This window comes from Mytilus trossulus, chromosome 2 (assembly GCF_036588685.1).
Source record: "Mytilus trossulus isolate FHL-02 chromosome 2, PNRI_Mtr1.1.1.hap1, whole genome shotgun sequence".
Taxonomy (NCBI): Eukaryota; Metazoa; Mollusca; class Bivalvia; order Mytilida; family Mytilidae; genus Mytilus; species Mytilus trossulus.
Window position 1 is genome coordinate 65534974 of NC_086374.1, and position 14434 is coordinate 65549407.

The 14434-nt window shown below is 31.4% G+C and overlaps 1 pseudogene; it reads left to right on the forward strand.

Moving 5' to 3' along the window:
- Positions 1 to 338: 338 nt before the first annotated feature.
- Positions 339 to 13717, forward strand: LOC134707811 (nose resistant to fluoxetine protein 6-like; annotated as a pseudogene).
- Positions 13718 to 14434: the final 717 nt, after the last annotated feature.

The window sequence follows — 14434 nt, forward strand, 5'->3', positions numbered from 1 at the left end:
TAGGAATTTTGGTCCTCAATGCTCTTCAACTTCGTACTTTATTTGGCCTTTATAACATTTTTGAATCGAGCGTCACTGATGAGTCTTTTGTAGATGAAACGCGCGTCTGGCGTAAATATTAAATTTTATTCCTGGTATATATGATTAGTTTATTTATAGTATGAACACTCCATTTCTTATTAGTGTTTCGTAAGTGTTTGCACTTAATCACGTGTATTCGATGTTTGATTAAATGTTGACCATAACATATCAAAGGTTGATACTTTATCAACATATCCCTGCATGAGTGATAAATTTGATGCTACTTTAAATTAGCAATAAATAAAACTTTCATTTATTAATAATTCTTGGCTGTTAGTTGTTACCATAGTGGATAGATATGCAGAATTCAATAATATGTATTTTAATACTTATAGGAAGTGTACTATGTCTAGAAAACGAAAACGATTACAGTAATATGTTAGATGAAATAAATTATTCAAAATTACGTGTAAACTTGATTAAAAATCGTCCTCATGAATTTGTGAATATTGTTAAAGCCGTCGGCACTACAAGTGATATCAATAATGTACTTCGTAAAATTAAAAAAGATTCCATTAGATATGGCCGACCGTACAATTCTTATATATCTAGTGAGAACAGCAACTTGCTTGAAGTAACAACAGAATCACCGCCAACCTTTCAGATTTCTGAGGTATGTCTAAACCACAGCGCAGCAGTAGAGGAAGGATATGGACTGCAAGTGCCTTGGGCCTTGTCAAGTGAGTTTTTTTATCTTGTTATATAACAACATTTTACAAAAATGTTATCATGGCAAATGAATAAATTTGTTTATATCACTTTTTTAAGACCTTATTTGGGAATTTATAGATTTTCGGTCCAAAACTTGTCACTTTGTATTAAAGAAAAGTAATAAAACGTTTCTTTTGCTTTTAAAGTGACGAGCGATGATAATCTAAATAATCTGTATAATTTAAACTATAAAACCATAACTTATTCAAAATAACTTAAGGGATTACTTTCGAAATTGTCTAATTCTAGACATAACTGCAAAAATCATCAGCTAAAATTTACGACAAATGAACGATTTCAACCTTGCTTATGCAAACTTCACTTTTTAAGATGGCAATATTACTTTGCCGCATCTGTGGCGTGTACGTTCCACAACGTGTCCTGTTTGCGCGAATATGCTCTAAGGGGACGACCATTTGATATTCTGGGGGGGGGGGGGACAGGAGGATTTTGGAAATAAATAACTCAGCCTTGATAATCACAAAAACAAATGGTTTGTTCTTTGGTAGTTTAAGAATAAGCGTACTATTGCGTTAACGCAAAACGAGGCAGAGGAAACCAAAGGGATATTACAACTCGGAAGTCGTCTGAAAGAAAAACTTACAACGCCATAGCAAAAAACTAAAAAGGATAAAAAGACAATCTTAGATAAACAAAAGTTACTTATTTGTTTGAATATTTTCAAAAAAATTACAGTCTGTTATGAAAATCTTTTCTGTAGATTTAACAAATCTAAAAAAAATCTAACAATAGAAATATTTCTCCCCCTTCCTTCCGTTGCAACGTCGTAAATAGAACTAAAGCATTGAGTGTAATGAAAAAGTGAGTTCTGATTCGAGGAAGATTTGTCATTGTTAAATAGTTATCAAAAGTACCAGGATTATAATTTTATACGCCAGACGCGCGTTTCGTCTACATAAGACTCATCATTGACGCTCAGATCAAAATAGTTAAAAAGCCAAATAAATACAAAGTTGAAGAGCATTGAGGATCCAAAATTCCAAAAAGTTGTGCCAAATACGGCTTAGGTAATCTACTCCTGGGGTAAGACAATCCTTAGTTTTTCGAAAAATTCAAAGTTTTGTAAACCGAAAATTTATAAAAATGACCATATAATTTATATCCATGTCAACACCGAAGTGCTAACTACTGGGCTGGTGATACCTTCGGGGACGAAACGTCCACCAGCAGTGGCATCGACCCAGTGGTGTAAATAGTTATCAAAAGTACCAGGATTATTATTTTAAAAAATTGCTTTTAGTACTAGTAATTGAAATAGGACTATTAAATTTAGCGCTTTGGATAAAATTGATAGGTCTCAATTTTCTTTTCAATAATTCACACAAGTGTACATCACTATTTTTTCAAACCTTCAATCACTTAATCAAAATATCATTCACTTATTTTCAGTCATAGACGCTGCAGGCAAACCCTCATCAAACATACTAGGAGGAAGTACTAAATGGTTAGGTGCCTATGACGAATGTCTGGCTGTTACTACTGCACAACCAGTGAACGGTATCACTTACAATTTTAAAGGACAATACTGTAAAGCATCCATATCAATCACAGGAGATATGGCAAAGTTCTTACGACGTGTAAGTAAAAAGTACCAAGTGTTGAAAAGGTTTATATAGCCACAAAACCAGGTTCAACACAGCATTTTTTCTTAAAATGTCCTGTTCCAAATTAGAAAAAAATGCATTTGTTATCATATAGTTCGTTTCTGTGTGCGTTGCATTGATGTTTTTTTTTTTTGTTGCACTTCAGTGATTCTGTTGTTTCGTTTGTTCCCTCTTATAGATGATGTGTTGCCCTCAGCTTTAGTTTGTTTTCTCTTAATCAATGTATGACTTTCGAACAGCGGTATACTACTGTTGCCTTTAGTTGACAAGTGTATTAGGACCCTCCAATCTCTAGTGTATATACTTCATATAAGAGCACTCAGATTTTATTTTGGATTCTGTGAAACAAAAAATACTCAATGCAGACATGCAACAGGAATAAGAAAAAAATCGGAAAATTAGGCAATACATGAGTGAAATAATATTAAGCCTGGCAACTTTCCTCTGTCTCAAATTGTTTTCACCATTGTTTATTCCAGAGTATTGTTATGTTTTAGATTACTGTTGGAATATGTGTTCCAAGCAGTTGTAATGAAGCAGATGTCAAATATCTCATAAATACAGGTAGGTTTGTAAAGTGTCAATATGGTTTAATTAACTTTCCTTTTGCTGATGAGGAAATCGTGTCCTTTAGATTTTGTTAATAATATTTGTTTTCATAAAATAAGACAATTTCAAAACAATGCAGGAGAAACTAATTAAAATGATTTACGTTTAAATGTTAGAAGTTGAAAGAAAAAGCAGCCTACAAATAACTTTTTTATTGAGCATACGGGTTGCTTACCATTGATAATATATTTCAGGTATAACATATAAATATCATAAATGACGTGAACAAACGATATGACTTTATTATCAAATCATTTTTCACGGTTGAAAGAATTTTATCATTTTCCAATTTGGAGATGTAAAACATTATTATTACTTCTCTAAACCAAAACCACTGTTAAATAAAAATATGATGATGTGGTATTATCATATTATAACATAAGACAATGATGTTAAAGCACAACACACAAATCCGTCGATAAAGACTCAGCTCATCTGATCAGTAAAAAACTGAGAAAAAAAAACATCTAACAAAAACCCAGATTAGACGTGGTAGGGTTTTTACAAAATTAAACACTAATTCTAGATCTGAGAGTACTCGCAGATACTGACAGCTAGATGAATGCAAATAACGTCAAACATCCATTAGATTTAGTGTAGAGACGTCATTTACAATTAGATAAATAAAAAAACACGTTACATGCAATGTTTATATATGCAAAAGCAATGTTTTAAGATGGCATTTATTTATATTTTTATTTTATTTTAGCCAATAATACGTTTAAAGCTTCATCTATCGAATGTCAGGAACCAGACAAACCCCTTGACGATAGGGCAATTATTGTTTTGTGAGTATATTACTAACAATTACAGTTATCCATTGGTACTTTAGCTATATCACTAAGGAAGCAGTGCTTTCTTGATATTTTTGTATGTGTGGGGAGGGGGTTGGGCAGTGGTATGCATATTTTTATTTTACTTTTCTATATATTTACATGCTGTTGTCAACCATTTAGGCCATTATCACAAATTCCAGTTAAGGTTTTATGTTTCTCCATGTTTATCATAATAGTCTCTGTTTTGGTGATCTCGGTCTTGTATAATCCTTTAGTCTTTAACTTTTTCTTTTTCTTTTGGAACAATAATTACTCCTTGTATAAAATGTAATTGCGTGTTAATTTACAATATAGCTCTAAATAGTTAAACACCAAGCCCTTCCTTCACAAACTTCGTCAAAGCAAATATTCAGCTGACATAAGACTTTGGAACCTTTTGAACTTTTCTAATTTTATGTTTCTATTTACTTAAAGGGTGGTTGTATGTTTATTCATAGCAGTAATGGTACTAGGGACATTGTACGACATTGTTTTTATACAACGGCCAAAGTGGGAAACTGAGGATGAAATAAAGTCTTCTGAGTATGAGGTCAAATACTCTAAGAAGGGAGAAAAGACCTCACTCCTGGACAATGCTGATTCTAAAATTCTTCATGAACCAGGTAAGGAAATGCTTTCTATCCTTTAAATGAAAAAATACATTACTGAATTATAAAATCTAGTTAATAAACATTTGATTTTCTATGCCATATTTTTAAAATTTGTATGCACAACTTTTAAAATCTTGGATTAAAAAAACAAGACTAGTTATAAGTTATCACTGTTTGTATACATTTTTCGTGGCTGTTATATTTATGTGTCACTTTTAATTGACTTTCTCCGGGATATATATCTTGCATGTTTCTCACCTACTTCCCTTTAATCATTATTGATTTGGTATTTTGCATATTCAGTATGAAACCGTGGTAGCTTTGACCTACAAATTCTCTGCAGTGACAAATCTACAAATTTACTGATGTCAGAGTTCATACAGTCACTGAAAAATACATTAGAGTTAAATTTCCAACCGTAAAATTTGATATTTGTTTTACTTGATTGAAATATTCAACCAGTACAGCTTTAGACTCATTTAGTATGAACATAAAAATATATTATAAAGTGTGCATGCCACAACTGGATGTAAGATTTCTTAAAAAAAAAAAAGAGGTTGTACTGACATAGATCTTAAAATATTTATATTCATTTGATTTGTGATTTTTTTACTGGCGAATGTTACACAAACAAACTTTGTCAGAAGTATGATAGTGTTTCTTACTAGTTACGCGTGTTAAGATACATATTCTAATACCTGCTGCTTTCTGTTTTAAGGACTCATTGGAAAGATTCTTCTGTCGTTTTCGGTATATACAAATGGAGCCTCTATCCTTAGGACAGAGCAAAGTAAAGATACAATAACGTGTATTAATGGTATACGTTTTATATCCATGACTTGGGTGTGTCTTGGGCATGGTTACCTGTCATCTTTTAGCATTGCAGGTAAATTTTATAAGTTGTATTGTCACAGAGATTCCTTATGTATCTTTAAATGCTGAAACAATCTCCCAAAAGAAAAACATAAAAATCTGGAAAACTGACACCTTCCTGACAATTATATAGTTTAATTAGAGAGCTTGGTGTGTGAGTGGCTATAACTCAGCAAATCAAGTAACCATCAAAATATATAGGAAGAAGTGGTATGAGTGCCTATGAGACGATTCTCCATTAACAATCAATGAATGTTCTGATAAATATCAGCTCTAACTACGGGTTTGAGCTGTTGAAATAATCAATTGACGCGAAAGCAGAATAAAATCAATTCAGTAAAATATTTTTATATGTAATTATACGGAAAAACAATCTATGTTACTAAAAATAAAGGGAACATGTTTTTATTGCAAATTAAAGTTTCAATATAGCCATTATAGACATGCTTTATTTATTATTTATTATGTTTTCAATTCAGATAATATTGCTACAGCATTACCTAAATATAAAGAGAGAATCTCATTTAGTATCATAACCAACTCGTTTGTATCAGTAGACTCGTTCTTTACTCTGAGGTAGGTTTATTTCATTTTGTTATATTACGGGAGATTGTATAATTTCTCGTAAAATTAAAATTTCAAACCAAAAAATCAAGTATGAATTGTTTGACCAAACAAATTCGTAATTTTATCAAACAATTTTAAAATATTTCCTGATGGCACTTACAACAACAACAACAACAAAAACAACAATATTAATACTCAAAATTAATGCGAGCTGTCCTATGGCTGTTTAAATGCATTGCATAATTTCTGAACTGCAATAAGTTTATCGGGCTCGTTATTATTGCATTTGTTTATTTCTTTGCCCCTCCCCTCTTTATATTTTTTTTTAAATTTGTTGATAATCTTCAGTCGTTGTTTATGCTATGTCGCAGTAACGGTAATAAGCAAACAATCTGCGTAAACAGTTAGTGGAATTTTTGTTAGCATAAACTTATCATCGATACCTGGTTGACAATAGTGTACATCAATCTCGCCTTTCGTCTACAAAAGGCTAATCCAGTACGAATAAAAAAAAAGATAGTTGTTTTAAAGGTAGAAATCAGAAACCACAAGTCGAAGAAATAAAGGCAACAATAGTATACCGCTATTCAAAAGTCAAAAGCAGACAATAGCATGACCACAAAAAAACGACAAATAATCGACTAGAACATAAAACAGAAAATGCAAATATAGAAAAGCATGAACAACACCTCAAATAAATTTTGATAACATTATGCATACTCAACTCCATGATTTTTCACAGTGGACTATTGTTGACATATCTTGTCATGAAGAATTTAAAGAAAAATGAAGGAAAGATTAACTGGGGGATGTTTTATTTTCACAGATTTTGGAGGTAATGCATATTTCATATAATTTAAGAATTTTATAATTTTAAGACACTTTCCTTAAGTGCTCTTTTTGTAGTGTTATCCTTCTCGTTCATACTTTACTCTTCGGTCAATTGAAAAGGAAAGAAAAAGGAATTACATTCAAATAATGACTCTATTCATTACTTGCCCGTTTCTTGTTTGTTTCTCTTTATTTTGTAATTTTAAATCTTAGAATATATGATGTGTGACTATGATTATTTATAACCGTACACTTTTCATCATAGATTAACACCTCCATATATGTTGATTTTGATGGTATACGTGTCTTTGTTTCCATACATCGGAAGTGGTCCCCTCTGGGAAAAGGATGGCCCAGAACCAAATTACTGCAAAGACGCCTGGTACTACAATATATTGTATATCAACAATTTGGTAGATGATCCAAAAAAGCAAGTTAGTTAAATATGGATTTAAGTTTTATTCCTGGGACAGCTTAGTCAGTCTACCAATGTGTCGACTTTTTCAGTTGCTCGAAAATTTGTTCACATATTTTTCTCAACTTCAAATTCGAAACTTGTTGGATATACTTCTAAATACATGACTTCTAAGGAAAACCTTTCCTTTTGTTTTTTGGTATCCTTTTTGATGATAAAAACATATTTCGTCATTATTTCATATGAATAGTGTGGCAAACATTATAAATTATTGACGCTTCTTTCATACAACATAAATATGTCTATCAATCTTTTTCTTTTCTTTACAGTGTATGGTATGGACATGGTATCTTGCTAATGACATGCAGTTTTTCATATTGAGTCCCCTTATTCTTCTACCATTGTTTTAGTAAGTTTTTCGTTCAATTCAGCCCATAACTAGATAAGCTTTAATCAAATCGTGAAAAAATGTGGTATTGAATCATCAGTGCAGTTGAATAAAATTCAAGCTCAAAATCTGTTGAAAAATACGTCAAAAGGTGTAAAAATTAGAAACACAAATGTGTCAACAAAATGATTTTTATCTTGAGAATTTTATTTTTTTATGATTTTACAAACAAACAATATAGAATGAATATCTATGAAAATAGAGATATAGAAAACACTGAGAAGAATAAAAGTATTTCGGTCATTCTTATCATTGGGAAAAACCTATGTGTGTTAACATTTTGTATTTCATTGAAACGTTAATATGCCCTCTGCGGTTTGAAGCACTGATTTCTCTCAAATACTGGTCGTAATGTTTAATCGTTTTATAGACATCTTATTTTTTTCCGAAGACATGTTTTTACAATTAATTAATTGGATTGGTCACTGACTTTGAAGTTGTATTCTTGATGAAATTTCCCTCATTGTCAGATACCAAATATGTTTTCTTTACCACCATTACTTGTTCTTTTATATGTAGATATATCAATTATACCCGTTAAATGTTATAAGAGGCCAACTTTCTGCAGATTTGACCTCTTCTCCTATTAAAAAAAATATATCCACTGTTGTTTTCAATCCTGTAATAATCGTTGAAATAATATTTTTTAAACCTTTTCATGCAAAACGTTTACTGTTGAACCCCAAATGATAAAAATTGGATCAAAGATAATAAGATTTCAAATAACTAAATCTTTTGATACAATTTTTGCTTTCCTTATTAAACCGTATCTTTTTTAGTTCACATTTAGCAGGGGTTGGAGTGTTATTTGTGTTTTTGCTGGGAACTTGGATTTCTACAGGAGTAGTCTCTTCTTATTATGAAATACCAGCGGGCGGATTTGCTCAGTACGTAATAATCTTCACTAGTTTTGATATATCTTTCTTATAAAAAAAAATTAGTATTCTAAATTGTGAAAAGTTTTTTTTTTGGTTTTTTTTGTTGACTTTTGCTTAACAGACTATTTGTATACAACTTACATAAAGAATATAATATGAAAAAGATATATATATATAGAAAATCTATTAAAATGCAAAAATGTGATGAGATTTGGTTAAAAAATGAAAAAATATCGAGAGGCAATCACAAAGCATAAGTTAATGAAAATCGACAACATCATCGATGGTCAGAAGGCATAGAAACGTAATGCAAAGATAAACAGAAGTAAACATGGTAGTAGTATTGGCAAATACAAAAATATGTACAATTCAACGTTAAGTTAAAACAACATAAGAAAGGAACACCATAAGACTAACTCATTGAGTTTTTCAAATCATATTACTTTTTTAAAATGTAGAATTCATATAAATGTAAAGGAAAAAAAGCTTGTTGACACCCAGGTTGTTTTATTTTCTATGATTTCACAAACAAATAGTACAAAAATACAAGTTACATGTAATTTTATAGAACCGAACATCGCAGTAAAATATACGACAGACCATACGCAAGAATGGGTCCATATCTAGTAGGAATGTATACAGGATATCTCTTATATAAAAATGGCTGTAAGTAGAGGGTTAACAAAGTAAGTAACAATCCATTAAAAAAGGAAAGCTAATATATGCATAAAGAAATAAATTTGTCATGTGCTTGTATAAAAGAGTAGGATACAGACAAATGCATAGATTCATTTTTTTCAACTGGTAAATTCATATAAAAAGTATGATATATATGGCAGTTGTTATCATATAATTCGTTTGTATGAATGTTGCATTGTTGATTGTTATTTGTTGCACTTACGTGTGCTGTTGTTTCGTTGTTTTCCTCTTATAGTTTATGTCTTTCCCTCTGTTTTAGTTTATCACCTGGATTTGGTTCCGTTCAATCGATTTATGACTTTTGAACAGCAGTACAGTGATCGGGAAGGACGTGCGCCCTGCGCCTATAGCGCATATTCACCAGAAATGGCGCATATAGTGACAAATGTAAGCGCCCACGTGGCGCACGATATTTTTCACATCGTTTCGAAACGTTTAGATATCGTCAAATAGTTTTCCGATCGTGTTCCGTGCCGCCATGTGTGTGTACACAACTGTAAAATGTTCCTCCAATCATAGGAGCACCTATATATTTTGGGATGTCTCGGGTGTTTTCCTATGGTAATAGAACCATGCGGTTTAACGTCTCGGGTGTTTTCCTATAGAATATTAGAACCATGCGGTTTAACAGATAACCCAAAAAACGCAATTAACCATCATTCATGATATAATTTTTTATAAACAACTTTACATTTGTGAATTTGGCTATTACAGACGAGATTTAACTCTAATAATAATCTTTTAATTTAGTTTAGCTTGCTATTATTTCGTTTGAAAACCCCTGAAGCCTTTTTATGAATATAGTTTTTGTCTCCATAAAACGCGCTTAACTGTCCTTGTCATTTTTTGGTCTTCGGCTCGTTTTGACATTTTGTAAACATGACTTCTGCGAATTATTGTTTTGTTCTATCAATTAATGGTACTCTCTACTGTTATTCTTGTCATCTTGATGAAGTATTAATAATAACACAAGAAGTGCAGAGGACGTTCCTGAATGTCCTCTAAAACTGAACGTCTAGAATGAGTATGAAATCGACGAAGACCCAAATTTAATGTTAAAAAGAACATAAACATGAACAAGCCAAGGCAACAGTAACAGTTTAAACATTGTAAATAAAGGTTTATCTTAAATATTGTCCGTTTTGGAAGAAGTTATTGTTTATTCGTTGAAATTACATAATCACAGGAACAATATTATTTAAAATCATAAAGGTAAACTTGTACCAACACCTCTTTTCCAAAACATGAGAAAATAATGATACTTTTTATTTTTTTACAGAAGTCGAATGGCCCACTCATTTGACAACATGGCCCATTATTTTTTAAAATGGCCCATTGAATTTATTTTTGAGGGGCCCTGGGCCCATAGTGAAAAAAACCTTCCAGATCACTGCAGTATACTATTGTTTCCTTTATTTAAGTCTCAACATATTTGGATGTTGTGCGTTACTGGCGTTTACTACTTTGATGTTCAGTCAAATTGAATTTCTAACCGGAGAGGATGAATTTCATTACAAAATTTGCGTGTCTCCATCGGGGTTCTTTCAAGCTATCTTCTATAAAATGTGAAAAAGTTATCTTGGAATCAAAATATTGTTATACAGACCGAAGAATACATTCGGGTGCGATAATTTCTCGCTGCATTGAAGGCCTGTTGGTGACCTTCTGCTGTTTTCTGTTCTATGGTCGGGTTGTTGTCTCTTGAACACATTCCCAATTTCCATTCTCAATTTTATAAAAAAAAAAATCGAATAACCAAAATTATTGGACATCATTACATGTAATGTTGAAATTCATAAGCTTATACGGAATTTATATTGTATAAAATACACAGAAAGGGTACCCTGGATGAGAAAAAGCACAGAATGCTTTTTTTTTAAATTATAATGCTTACGCTATTATTAGTTAGAGTAAGTTTTGCTTATTGAAAGTGCACAAAGGAAATGTTGTTTTATATATATTTTATAAATACTTTTCAGTGGCTTAACTTGATATTGTGGGCTGTATTCGCTGCCTTAGCATGTTTAATTCTTTATGGGTTACATGGCGATGACAATGGAAGTGTCACCTTGTCCAATGACGTAGCAGCACTATACAATACTGTACATAGAACGATATGGGGAGTTTGCATCTCCTGGGTTATTTTTTCATGTGCAACAGGCAATGGAGGTAATATTTTCTATCACAATTTAAGACTTTTGTTTTGTAAAAAATGTAAATCTATAATATAAAAAAGAAGATGTGGTATGAGTCCATAAGTCTATTAGTCATAAGTCTATAAGTCCATTCGATTTTTGTGATTTTGCCATGTGATTAGCGACTTTCCGATTGAGTTTTCCTCGGAGTTAAGTATTTTTGTGATTTTACTTTTTCGACTTTCAAGCAACTCCATATACAATAATTTATCCTTGTTTTGATGAAGGTGATAAATATTGTATTAAAGAAAACAATTTGAAAATGTATATCTGTAGTAAAAACTTTTTAATACTTCTGTCTTGAATCTTTTGGTGAGCAAGGATTCACACTATGAACAAACGCAAAAGGTCAAACAACAATGAAAATACCATCAGAATCGACTTATTACGATTTGCCTTATAACCTTTATTCTTCCTAATGTAATGCTAAATAAACTCATAGTATATACAATTTGGTTCACAATACGCGAAACATTTACAGAAGACTTATTAGTGACGCTCCGATCAAAACATGTAAAAGGCTAAAACAGTGAATTGGAAATAATTCAGTATCTGAAGATCTATGTCTGGAATACATTCTTTCGTGGTTGTCTTTGCTTTTAAAACGCAATGCAAAGACAATGTTGTTTGGTCAAAATGCATAAAATTGTTACTTTGGTATGTCATAGTAACTATAATTATATGATTTCAGTCAAAGCAAATTTTGATTTGAACTCTTTTTAGTGTGAGAGAAACTACACATGTCTTTCATTATCTTAAAGACTGTAAGGACAATAAGACCAACATAACTAAATCAATTTGATTTTACGAATGTTTATAAACAACTTGATGCTTTCAAGTTTCTGAAATTAAATATGTCGCACAAATAGAAGGGAATACAGCGTCTACTCTACACCATTAAGTTATATGTCCTTAAATTAGTATAAATGAAACTATTCTGATTTAATAAAGTAACTTTTTATCAATTTTAGGTTTTATCAACACAATTTTATCGTGGAAAGCCTTTGTGCCATTAAGTCGTTTAACATATATGGCATATATGACTCATATGATTGTACAGAGCTATTTTAGATTGACTAAACAGAGACTTGTCTTTTTAAATGATATGGAAACAGTAAGTTCAATATACAATTCAATAAATGCAAAGTTATTTTCTATAAAAAAAAAAAGAGGGTTGAATATACCTGCAGAGAGACATTCAAACTCATAAATCGAAAAATAAACAGACAACGCCATGGCTAAAAAAGAAAAAGGCAAACAGACAAACAATAGTACACAAAACACAAAATAGAGAAATAATGATTAAGCAATACGCACCCCAGGTGCTCCTTCTCCACCTGACGCAACGTACTCGTTTTGCAGTTGTCTTCAGAGAGAATAAAAATAGACAACCACTTTGTCAATTAAATACCTTAATGTGGGGTTAACCAAATTACATCTACTTTTTTTCCTGTACGTTTACTTAAGATCCAGACAAAAGTTTCCACACCGTGTTCATTTTGTAGAAGTATCCTTCTTTACCATAAAGTTCAAATAATTTAATTCTGAATCCATATTGATTCGTAGTGAAATGTGTTTGACTGAACCGACCTAAAAAAATTCATGCTTAAATTCGCATCCATTGATATCGAATAACTGAACAGTGTTACTCTACTTTAATCTATTATTTCGAAATACAGATGTTGTGATATCGAAAGAAAAATCAAAAGATTTTTTTTCAATTAAAGCATTTCTTGTCTCATTTTTTGTTAATTTGTTCACTGTTTAAAAGGCTTTCCTTTTATGTTTGAGTGTTCCCGGTTGAGTTAAATCAAGAAAAGCGCGTTAGACTAACGAAATTTGCAAAGAATTTTTTTTATAAAACATAAGTCACTTTAAAATGTATTCTTCTTCCTTTTCTTTATGAACAAATACTCATCAAGACAACCATGATTATAGTTGTGTACGCTAGACACTCATTTCTGTAAAGACGAATCAAAAACGACGTTGAAGAGCTGAAAAATCCAAAAAGTTGGGCCAATGTTATTATCATTGATTTATTTTTGCACTTTTAATTACAGATATATGAATTCCTTGGACATATATGTTTGACATTTGCTGTATCATTTGTGTTGTCACTAGCTTTTGAGCTACCAATGATGGGATTGGAGAAAATCATTTTCAAAAGAGAACCGAGAAAGAGATAACCTATTTTGAAATTCAGAAAAATAAATATCATGCGGAAATAATATCTCCATGAAGGTCAAAGAAACATTGACATGATTCAATAATACAAATAAAACTCCACATTCACGTTATGATGATATCTGAGTCGACCTGATGCATATAAATGCTCAATTTTTGTATTCTCAGTTCCTAGTTGAAGTTAAGATGATTTTTAAAAAGATGTTGTTTGTCTTTCAAAGATACAGAAATAATATTTTTGTGATGCAAACAATACATTCCAGCAACATTGTTTTCCTCTAACCATAGTCTCCTCAACTCGTTTTTAATTTTTCTTTTTTGTGAAATTAGAAATTCAGTCTTTTTAAATACTCAACAAAGATGTCAGACTTATAATTCTTTATACCAGAGGTGTGTTTATTTTAGATTATAAGAGATGCAAAATACTAAAGGGACAGTTATAAGCCAAAGACAAACTGACTATACCATATATAAAAAAATCTAACAAAATAACAGTCTACAAAATACTAAATGATAAAAACAAATAGGACTGATCAACACGAACCCAGAAAGGATACTTGGCTGATATCCAAGGGATAAAACAAAAACCAGCATCATTCGAAACTTGTGAAAACTCCCCATAGATGCCAGACTTTTAATCAAGGTTTTCGAATAGTTCATCGTTTTATAAACGGAACGTTCAAAGTGGCAAAATGTCTAAAAATCAGGCAGTGGTGATAATATGACAAGCAAAAACCCGTCCAACTTCACGTTGAATTATGTTCTGATTGAATAGTGATGCCCAAATATAACACTCGCTTACTTTTCCTTTTCTGGAATTTCAAAATGTAATTTGGTTGATATGCATTGGAAATTGACATTTAACGGGAGAGAGCTCCGTAATTTTCCTTCA